Genomic DNA, 9,784 nt, shown 5'->3' with positions numbered 1-9,784 from the left:
TGGGTAAACTGAGGATCAGAAAGAGCTAATGACTTAATTAAAGGTCAAGGAGGCAGAATGTAGCAGAGCGGGATCTGTACCCAAGTCCTCCGGCCTTCAGTCAAGCGAACTCTGCAGTTCATAAGACGTGGAGTACAAAGAACAAGCTAGAAAGCTAAAATTTGACCAAGCACCACTGTAGAGGCTGGTACTGGGAGGGGAAGGGCACCTGCAGAAAAGATTGGGGCCTGAATTTGGTCCCCGTTATCACCTTTGGTTACTTTTTGATTTGTTGACTGTTAGAAAAATCCAGGTTGAGAACACAGCCATGCTCCAAAGGATAAATTGTAAGCAGAAGCTCTTGAGCCGATGCACCTCCATCTGTTAAGCTCATCCCGTGTACTAATAGGTCCTGCTGACAGCCGACTCGGGTCTGGGCCCCTGAGCACAGACTCCCCCAGACCCTGCTGCTCCCCAGACAGCCCCACAGAACCAAATAGCAGCAGCTCATCTTCGTGTGCCTTTGAAGAAAGCCAGATAATACTGGGCTCAGCCTAGTTTAGGCAGTGGCTATTTCTTTTAAAAACAAAGAAGGAGACAGACAAAATTCCTGCCTGAATCCGTTTGCCCTGGCCCTGTGGCCAAGCCCCAGGAATTCTGCCCTGGCGGGGAAGACTCCAGCCTCAGCACTTTTCTGAGCAGACTTGGGGACTTGGGCCAGAGTCTCCACCCCTGACTCTGGTTCCCAGAGTGGCAGCAAGGCATGTCAGAGGGAGCTGGCCTTCCAGAGCCTTCCAGATCCATGGAATGAAGCTAGGGGATCTTGAGACTTTTTCTATTTTTGTTACAAATTACAAACAAAACTTGTTTCAAAGAATTTTAATAAAGACTCCAGAGTTAAGGAACTTAGCCCAGTACCAGGCAGAGAGTAAGCACCCCCCAAATGGTCATTATGAAAATAATACATTTCTAGTGATAAAGGTAGCTGCCTCATTATAAACAAATTTAGAAAATACTGAGATGTACGAGGAACAAAATGAAATCATTTACAATCCAAACTCACATACATGGGACGTTACGGATATACGTCCTTTCAGGGTTTTTTCATAAACTCAATATATCTGGATTATAATATAATAAACTATATTATAAAGCTGGGTTTAGAAAAGGCAGAGGAACCAGAGGTCAAATTGCCGACTTTCGCTGGATCTTAGAGAAAGCAAGGGAATTCCAGAAAAACATCAACTTCTGCTTCATTGACTATGAGAAAGCCTTTGACTGTGTGGATCATAATAAACTGTGGAAAATTCTTAAAGAGATGGAAATACCAGACCACCTTACCTGTCTCCTGAGAAACCTGTATGCAGGTCAAGAAGCAAGAGTTAGGACCTTACATTAGGACCTTGAAAAACTGACTTGTTCAAGATTGGGAAAGGAGTATGACAAAGTTGTATAACTCTGGTGCTGGAGAAGACTCTTGAGAGTTCCTTGGACTGCAAGGAGATCAAACCAGTCAATCCTAGAGGAAGTCAACCCTGAATATTTACTGGAAGGATTGATGCTGAAGCTGAAACTCCAATACTTTGGCCACGTGATGCGAAGGGCTGAATCACTGGAAAAGACCCTGATGTGGGAAAAGATTGAAGGCAGGAGGAGAAGGGAGTGACAGAGAATGAGATGGTTGGATGGCATCATCAACTCAATGGACATGACTTTGAGCAAACTCCAGACGATAGTGAAGGACAGGGAAGCCTGGTGTGCTACAGTCCATGGGGTCACACAGAGTTGGACAAAACTCAGTGACTGACCACCAACAACAAATAAACTGGATATGTCTGTCTCACACAGCATAAATGGAATGTACTTATTCACACAAAAATTTTATCCATAAACATGGTTGTATGTATTGCTTACTCTATTTTCACTTTACAGCATTTCATGAACTTTTCATATTAATATTAACAAATATTCATTTAATTATTATTCAGAACCACATAGTATTCCATTATATCATAAACAACTCTTCAGTGAGCATCTTTGCACATACAGATTCACTCACTTCTGGATAATTCTGAGACATTAAAGAGCTTAGGGCCACATGACCCAGCTGCTCTCTAGAATGAGTGGACCAGTTTTATCCTGAAATCCTTTCAGGTACTAACAATAATACATTGACAAGAGTCTCTCCTCATTATTCATGGATTCTGTTTGCACATTCTCAACAAGCATTCCCCAAAGTGTTCTAGAAGTCTCTAAGGAAAATAGGATTCAAATGTTGGATATTAAACTTTTAATGCCCCTGGTATACATAATAAGCATTCATTATATATGGCGTGTGTTGAATGAGTGGGGGGAATAGTCAGAGGTGGTTATTCAATTTGGACCACAACGCAGCATAATGAACTCTTCTGCCTCCTCTTTTGGAACTGGGGTGCTCCCCTACCCCACCACGTTTGGGTGGCTCTCTACGGGCATTTCTCTGAGGCACAAGCACCCACCTTACACGTCCCCTTGTGATGCAAAGTCCAGGTCACACTCTTGATCCTTTGTCACCCCCTGAATCACCGAGCACAGTGGGAGTGCAGCATGGATGAGCCCATGTCCCAAACGAAAAGTCGGAAACAAGGATGCTATCTCATTTATAAATCTACTTATGGGGAAGAAGAAAAACACTTGCAGAAAAATCATATTTTGTGACACGTGAGGATTATACAGCACTCAAATTTCAGTGTCCATAAATAATGTCGTTGGAACCTAGCCACACCCATTTGTTCCTAACTGTTGTTGGCTGATTTTGTGACCCTGCGGTCGCCTGGAGTAGTTACAACAGAGACTGTACAGCCCACAAAGCCTAAAATATTTACTCTCTGGTGCTTTACAGAAAAGTTTGCCAACCGCTGGCCTGGAGGTAGGAAAGGATAGTCAGTCACAGTGGACTAAGTATCACGGGGACACTCAGAGTGCAAACATCCTACTGTTGAAAGCCATGATTCTCAAACTCCTTGGCCCCAGAACCCTCTTTAACACCAGAAATCACTGAAGGGCTTCCCTGGGGGCTCAGTGGTAAAGAATCTGCCTGCCAGGGCAAGAGACACGGGTTCAATCCCTGGTCCAGGAAGATTCCATATGCTGCAGAGCAATTAAGCCCATGCCCCACAACTACTGAGCCCAAGCTCTAGAGCCTGGGAGATGCAACCACTGAGCCCTCGGGCTGCAGCTACTGAAGCCCATGATCCTAGAGCCTGTGCTCCTCAAAAAGGAGGCCATTGTAATGAGCAGAACGGGCACCAAAACTAGAGTAGTCCCTGCTCACCACAACTACAGAAAAGCCAGCGCCACCATGAAGACCCCGCACAGCCAAAATAAATAAATGAAATTATAAAGAAACAAAAAAGAAAATCATTGAAGATCCCAGGGAGCTTTTGTTGGCTGTGAGCTGCATCTATTGATATTTGCCATACTTGAAATTGAAACTGTGAAACATATAAAGCATTTATGTATTCGTTTGTTTAAATTAACTCCACTCGTCTTCCCACCAGCAGCCTAGCTTTTCCTGCCTGGGGCCCCATGAGGACTCCTGCTTAAAGAAAACCACCAGGCCAGCCTTTTGTGAGCCAGCTCACGAGCTGGTTCTTTTGTTGTAGATCATTGCATTAGTGGGTTAGGCTCACTATACTACAATAACTAATTAACTCCCAAACTTTAGTGCCTAACATAACAAAGGCTTATTCCTCACCCACTGTGGCTTGGGGAGAGGCTGAAAGGTAGTCAATGAACTCCTTCTCCACGTAGTCCCTTAAAGACCCAGGCTAATGACAGCGCCTGCATCTTAGAGTTACACTCTCAAGAACAGATGTCCTCCGTGATTACCATGAAGGGGAAGAGAGAGTCCCCTGGGATAGCCCACTCCTTCTGTCTTATATTTTAACCCAGAAGTAACAGTTCACTTCCTCTCACAGCCCATTCGCCAGAACTAGTCACACGGGCCCACCTATCTGTAAGGAGACTGGGAAACATGGGAAATGAACACCATATATGGTGGGCAGGAAACCTCTCTGCCCTCCCATGTAAGCACCCACATGTCTACAATCAGGTGCTACTGAAAAACATTCCCAAGCATCCATGCTTAATCCGAGCAGCCCCATGGGCTGTCCATGGCTCCTCTGTCCATGAAATTTTCTAAGCAAGAATATGGGAGTGGGTTACCATTTCCTACTCCAGGGGATCATCCCAATCCAGAGATCAAACCCACATCTCCTGTGTCTCCTGCATTGGCAGATGGATTCTTTACCATTGAGCCACCTGGGAAGCCAGTCCTTTCCTTAGTCTTTAGTGGGGACAGGTGAGATATTCTAGGCTTCAATTAGGGGAAAGCATGGATGCATAAGAACTTTCCTGGTACCTCTGTCCTAGTGACAGAACAGGTGAGAATCTGAAGAAATAGTTGATGGCTAAGGAGTGATTGATGGCTAAAGAGGACTTCCCTGGTGGTTCAGATGGTAAAGAAACTGCCTGCAATGCAGGAGACCCAGGTTCAGACCCTGGGTTGGGAAGATCCCCTGGAGAAGGAAATGGCTACCCACTTCAGTATTTTTGCCTGAAGAATTCCATGGACCTCGGAGCCTGGTGGGGTTACAGTCCATGGGGTCAAAAAGAGTCAGACAAGACTGAGAGACTAACATTTTCACTTTCAAGAGTGATTACTCAAGCAGAGCCTGGGAACTAAAACAGGACACTTGGTGGCCTGAGGAGAAATAAGCCAATTTTTTCATTGGTGTCTGCCTTACAGACCACGAAGACATCTGGGGCAGTACCTGGAGCGTCACCTCTACCTTCTCTGATTCCCTCCAAAAAGGACAAGAGGAAACAGATACACATAATTGTGGGCTTTGGAAAGAGATAAACTCAGGAGTATATATCTAGAGAAATATGCATTTTTATTTATACCCTAAATCCTCCAGTCTAAACACATTAGATTTTATTTCAGTTCAGTCGCTCAGTCGTATCCAACTCTTTGCGACCCCATCGACTGCAGCACTTCCTGTCCAGGCTTGCTGTCCATCACCAACTCCCAGAGTTTACCCAAACTCATGTCCATTGAGTCAGTAATGCCATCCAACCATCTCAATCTCTGTCGTCCCCTTCTCCTGCCTTCAATCTTTCCCAGCATCAGGGTCTTTTCAAATGAGTCACTTCTTCGCCATGAACAGTATGAAAAGATTTAAGAGGTTTCAAAAAGAAAGAGTTAGCTTCTCTTTTTCTACAGTTAGCCAATTCCAAGGAGCACTTAAGGACCTTGTGGAACCAGAGGCTGTCTCAGTTTTGCTCTGAAATGTAAATCAATCACTCAGGTATTTACTTTGTCCTTCTCATTGCCTGGCACAATGCTAAATACTTTGATGAAAAGAAAAGTACAGTGTGCTATATGGCAATGAGACCGGTTTTGTAGTAAAACATGCCATTTTTGTAATATTTAACCCTAAAGAATTTGTCCTTTGAAGTAGTCCCTTTAAGAGACTACTTAGCAATGGAAGAGAAGCAACGCCCAGTGAATCCATATCTAAAAAAATGTGCTATAGCTGCTGAAGGCAAACTCCAAAGTGCATTTTAAACTGTGGCAGATTATATTTTCCAAAACTAATATCTCTAATGATATTTCTCATTCTATATGCTTTTTGGGAAACCTGACACCCACTCATTAAGACGTGGGCTCTAATTCCCCTCCCCTGGAAGCTAGATGAGCTTCTGACTCACTTGTAACCAACAGAATGGGCGGAAGTGATGCTGTCTGACTTCAGGGTGAGGTCATATAAAGCAGTTGAGTTCTGCCTTGTGAGTTGCACACTCTCCCCAAAGCCGTGACCCACCCTGTAAGCACTCTGATGGCTCCAAAGCCATGATGCTCTGCAGAAGCCCGAACTCCCCAACATGGAGAAAACGCATCACTGTGAGGAGCGGGAGATTTCCAGCCAGCCACCAGCTGCTCCCTCCTCACCCAGCGCCAGCCATCATCTGACTGCAAATGCACGAGACCCAAATCCATCCAAACAAGTCCTTCATTTCCTGTCCCACAGAAACTGTGAGATAATAAAAATCATTGCTGTATTAAGCACAGCCAAAGTTGTGTTGGTAGATTTTTTTAAAGATAATTCTAGGCTCTCCAGGAAAAAAAAAAAATCCAGATTTGTACTTACTATCTCCATGGTATAAATACTCGCACAATGGCCAAACTTCAGCTACCACCGTGGTGACTGTCGAGCTGGGAGGAGATGCAGCAGTTCAGTCAACTGCATGAGCTTGCCCCAGTGTATCGAGCTGTATCCAGCGCCAAAGACAGACCCTCTGCAGTCCCAAACGGAGCCCCTGGATGTGTTTTAAAGCTCCTTCCCCAGTTTATGTGATTGAGCCCAGAGCCCTGTGGTACTCGAATTTGTGATGCTTAACTGTGTTACGGGGTCACATAAGGACCCCTCATTTGACAGCATCTTTTCCTAATACTGAAAAATGTAGTGGAGGAAGCCCTTCACCTTCTAAGGGATAGATATTTTAAGGGATGGGCAAGTGAAACCATAGCTCTTTGGGGTTCTGAAGACTCTGCTTCCACAACTAGGCTGGGAAAACCTGTCCCAAGGGACTTGACAAATGCAGAACAAACTTGTGTACAAGAAGCTTTGGGAGTGCTGGGCCTGCTTCATGAGACGTGGCCACATTTCTAGGGAGACCGCGTGTCTACACACACCACTCCCACCATCACCCAGGGAAAAAATCTATCCCCACTCATCACCATCCCAGTCTACTTAAGGTGGTCAGAACGAGAAAGTCATGCCATTTCAACAGCTTTTTTTTTTTAAATCATAAATTAATATATTCTACTCTGTGGGGGGGGGAACATATGCACCAAAGGAGAAAATAAGTCACACTCAAACCCACTATCCCAACAGAAAACTTTGGGGTTTTGTTTTTAGCCTTTTATATAAATAGTATACACAGGTTTTATCCAAAGTTGTTCTCTTAGAGTTACATCATGGTCATTTCCTTAAAAAATAATGATTATAGGGACTTCCCTGGCAGTCCAATGGCTAAGACTCCACACTTCCACTGTAGGGAGTGTGGATTCAATCCCTCATTGGGGAAGGAACATCCCACTTGTGGTGCAGTGTGGCCAAAATGTAATAAAAATTATTATTTTTTTTAATGTACCAACAGATCTTACACCTGGTGAGATGCTTTAAAAAAAGATTCACTTTGAAAAAAATGACAATAATGGCTATATAATATTCCATCATTTGGATGCTAACAACTCTAATTAACAGTAGAGGGCACCTCCCAAAACTTTTGAGCCTCTGCAAAAATAGTAAACCGTGTGATTAAGTCTTTGTGTTTTTAATCTGACTGTGGAGCATTCGTGGCAACAGGAAAATATAAGGAAAGAATACGATCATTTTTAAGGCTCTTGATTAACATTATTGTTTTAAGAAAGTTTCTATCAGTGTGAACACCCATGAGGAATGTGAAAGAGAGTCTGTCCTACAGTAAATGAATGCGCAAGATGAATTTTCATTATTGGTTTGATTTACATTTTTGATTAACATATTTGAGTATTTTGCACGTTTGTTAAACATTTATATTCCTGTACTTTACTTGTGTTCTTGGTCCATTTTAATATAGTTACCTTAGCACTTTTCTCATCGTTTTGCAATAGCCTTTCACATAAAAATAAGATTCTTTGCAATACTCATCACAAACACCTTTCCAGGGTTACAGATGTCTAGAAGTTTTAAGGTTTCTGTGGTCAAACACAATAATCTTTTCCTTTTTAACCTATGTCTTAAGCTTTTATATCTATAAAATTCTCCTCTCGAGATCTGAAATTTCCCCATGTCTTCTATTTTTATGTTATTTTTGCATATAACTGCTAAGTGCATGTGGAATTTATTTTGCTATATGGGGAGAGCTAGGGATTATGTCTAATATTTTCCACATGGTTGGTCCTAACATCATTTATTGACTAATCTCCCTTTCCTCACTGATCTTTACCACGTACTAATTTTTTTATCTCTACTAGGGTCTGTTCTTGAGACATTCTGTTATACCCATCCATCTGTTGATGGTTTGATTTGACTATTGAAGTTTTACAATATCTTTGTGTTTCTTCTTTTCCCTCAATGGTATAATATTTTTAATAGACTTTGTTCTCAAAATAATCTGGGCTGGATCAAGCTACCAAAATTTCTTGAGAAGGAGCAATCCAGGCTACTCCAAGTCTTGTCTGAATATAACCCTTGTTGATCTGAGTAGCCATTGTCTTTTTGTGATAATAATCAACTTTCCCAGAGAAGGCAATGGCAACCCACTCCAGTACTCTTGCCTGGAAAACCCCATGGACGGAGGAGCCTGGTAGGCTGCAGTCATGGGGTATCCAAGAGTCGGACACAACTGAGCGACTTCACTTTCATTTTTCACTCGCATGCATTGGAGAAGGAAATGGCAACCCACTCCAGTGTTCTTGCCTGGAGGATCCCGGGGCCGGGGAAGACTGATGGGCTGCTGTCCATGGGGTGGCACAGAGTCGGACACGACTGAAGCGACTTGGCAGCAGCAGCAGCAGTGTAAGCAAGGGGACTAGATTCAATATACTTTGATGAACCATATTGGAAAGGAAAGTGAAAAAATATAAATACTCGTATAACAGAATCACTTTGCTGTATGGCAGTCATTAAAAAAATAATAATAATAATCAACTTTACAACTTTCACCCAGGAACCTACTCTTTTGAATTTTTTTCCCCTGCTCATCCCAGTGTTTTGTTTTGGAATGGAAAAGCAAACAAGGGCAGAAGGAAGAGAGAGCTTGGGCCTTGCTGGGCCACCTTGATAGAAAACTAATATACGTGGCCACCTTTTGAATGTCAAGTGCCTATTGTTGCTAGAAAGCAACAGCTTCCATTTAGCTATGTTTTCATTGAGACTTAGCAGAGAGACACCCACAAAAGAAACTAGTAGCTGCTCATTAAAGAACATTCAGCAAGAGGGAGGGGCTCTATGTGTAATGCACGTGTGCTAAGTCACTTCAGTCTCGTCCAACTCTTTGTGACCCCCATGAAACGGTAGCCTGCCAGGCTCCTCTGTCCATAGGATTGTCCATGGATAAGAATACTGGAGTGGGTTGCCATTTCCTTCTCCAGGGGATCTTTCCTCCCCAGGAATTGAACCCATGTCTCATGTCTCCTGCATTAGCAGGTGGGTTCTTTTCCACTAGCACCACCTGGGAAGCCCCTCTGCTTGTAACTTCATCACTAAATTATCTTGAGTGTGCGGCTGCTCCTCTCTGCTATTCCGCCACACCATCTATAAAATGAGTCTTCCAGACTGGATGGGCTCCGGCTCTAACACAGTGCCACTGGTTCCAAACAGCAGTGCCCAAATCTTACAATGAAATCCTCCAACTGCCTTTACTTTCTGGAAACCAGCATCTGTCTGAACTTTTCAATAGGTCAAAGTGTAGCCATCTTCCTGTTTTTCCTGCGCCTTCTTGCTTTGTGAATGATCCTTTCAAGATCCCAGGAATAAAGCTGTCCCCAAAGCGTGAAGCAGATAAAAGCAACAGCAGTACAAGAGAAGAAGAAATTTGTGGGCTTCTTTTTCCCTCCCTCTCATTAGTTTAACTTCTGACCGATTTAAACATTTGTTACACTTTTCCTGGAAACTTAAAAGTTGAATTTGGAATCCAGTCATGGAGAGAAAATTCTGCTGAGTATATAATGCAAAAATATGGTTGCTAATGAGTGGCACTGATTTAACAGGAA

The sequence above is a fragment of the Cervus elaphus genome, chromosome 15 (assembly GCF_910594005.1).
Source record: "Cervus elaphus chromosome 15, mCerEla1.1, whole genome shotgun sequence".
NCBI lineage: Eukaryota > Metazoa > Chordata > Mammalia > Artiodactyla > Cervidae > Cervus > Cervus elaphus.
The sequence above is the reverse complement of the archived record's forward strand: the minus strand, read 5'-3'. Positions refer to the sequence as shown.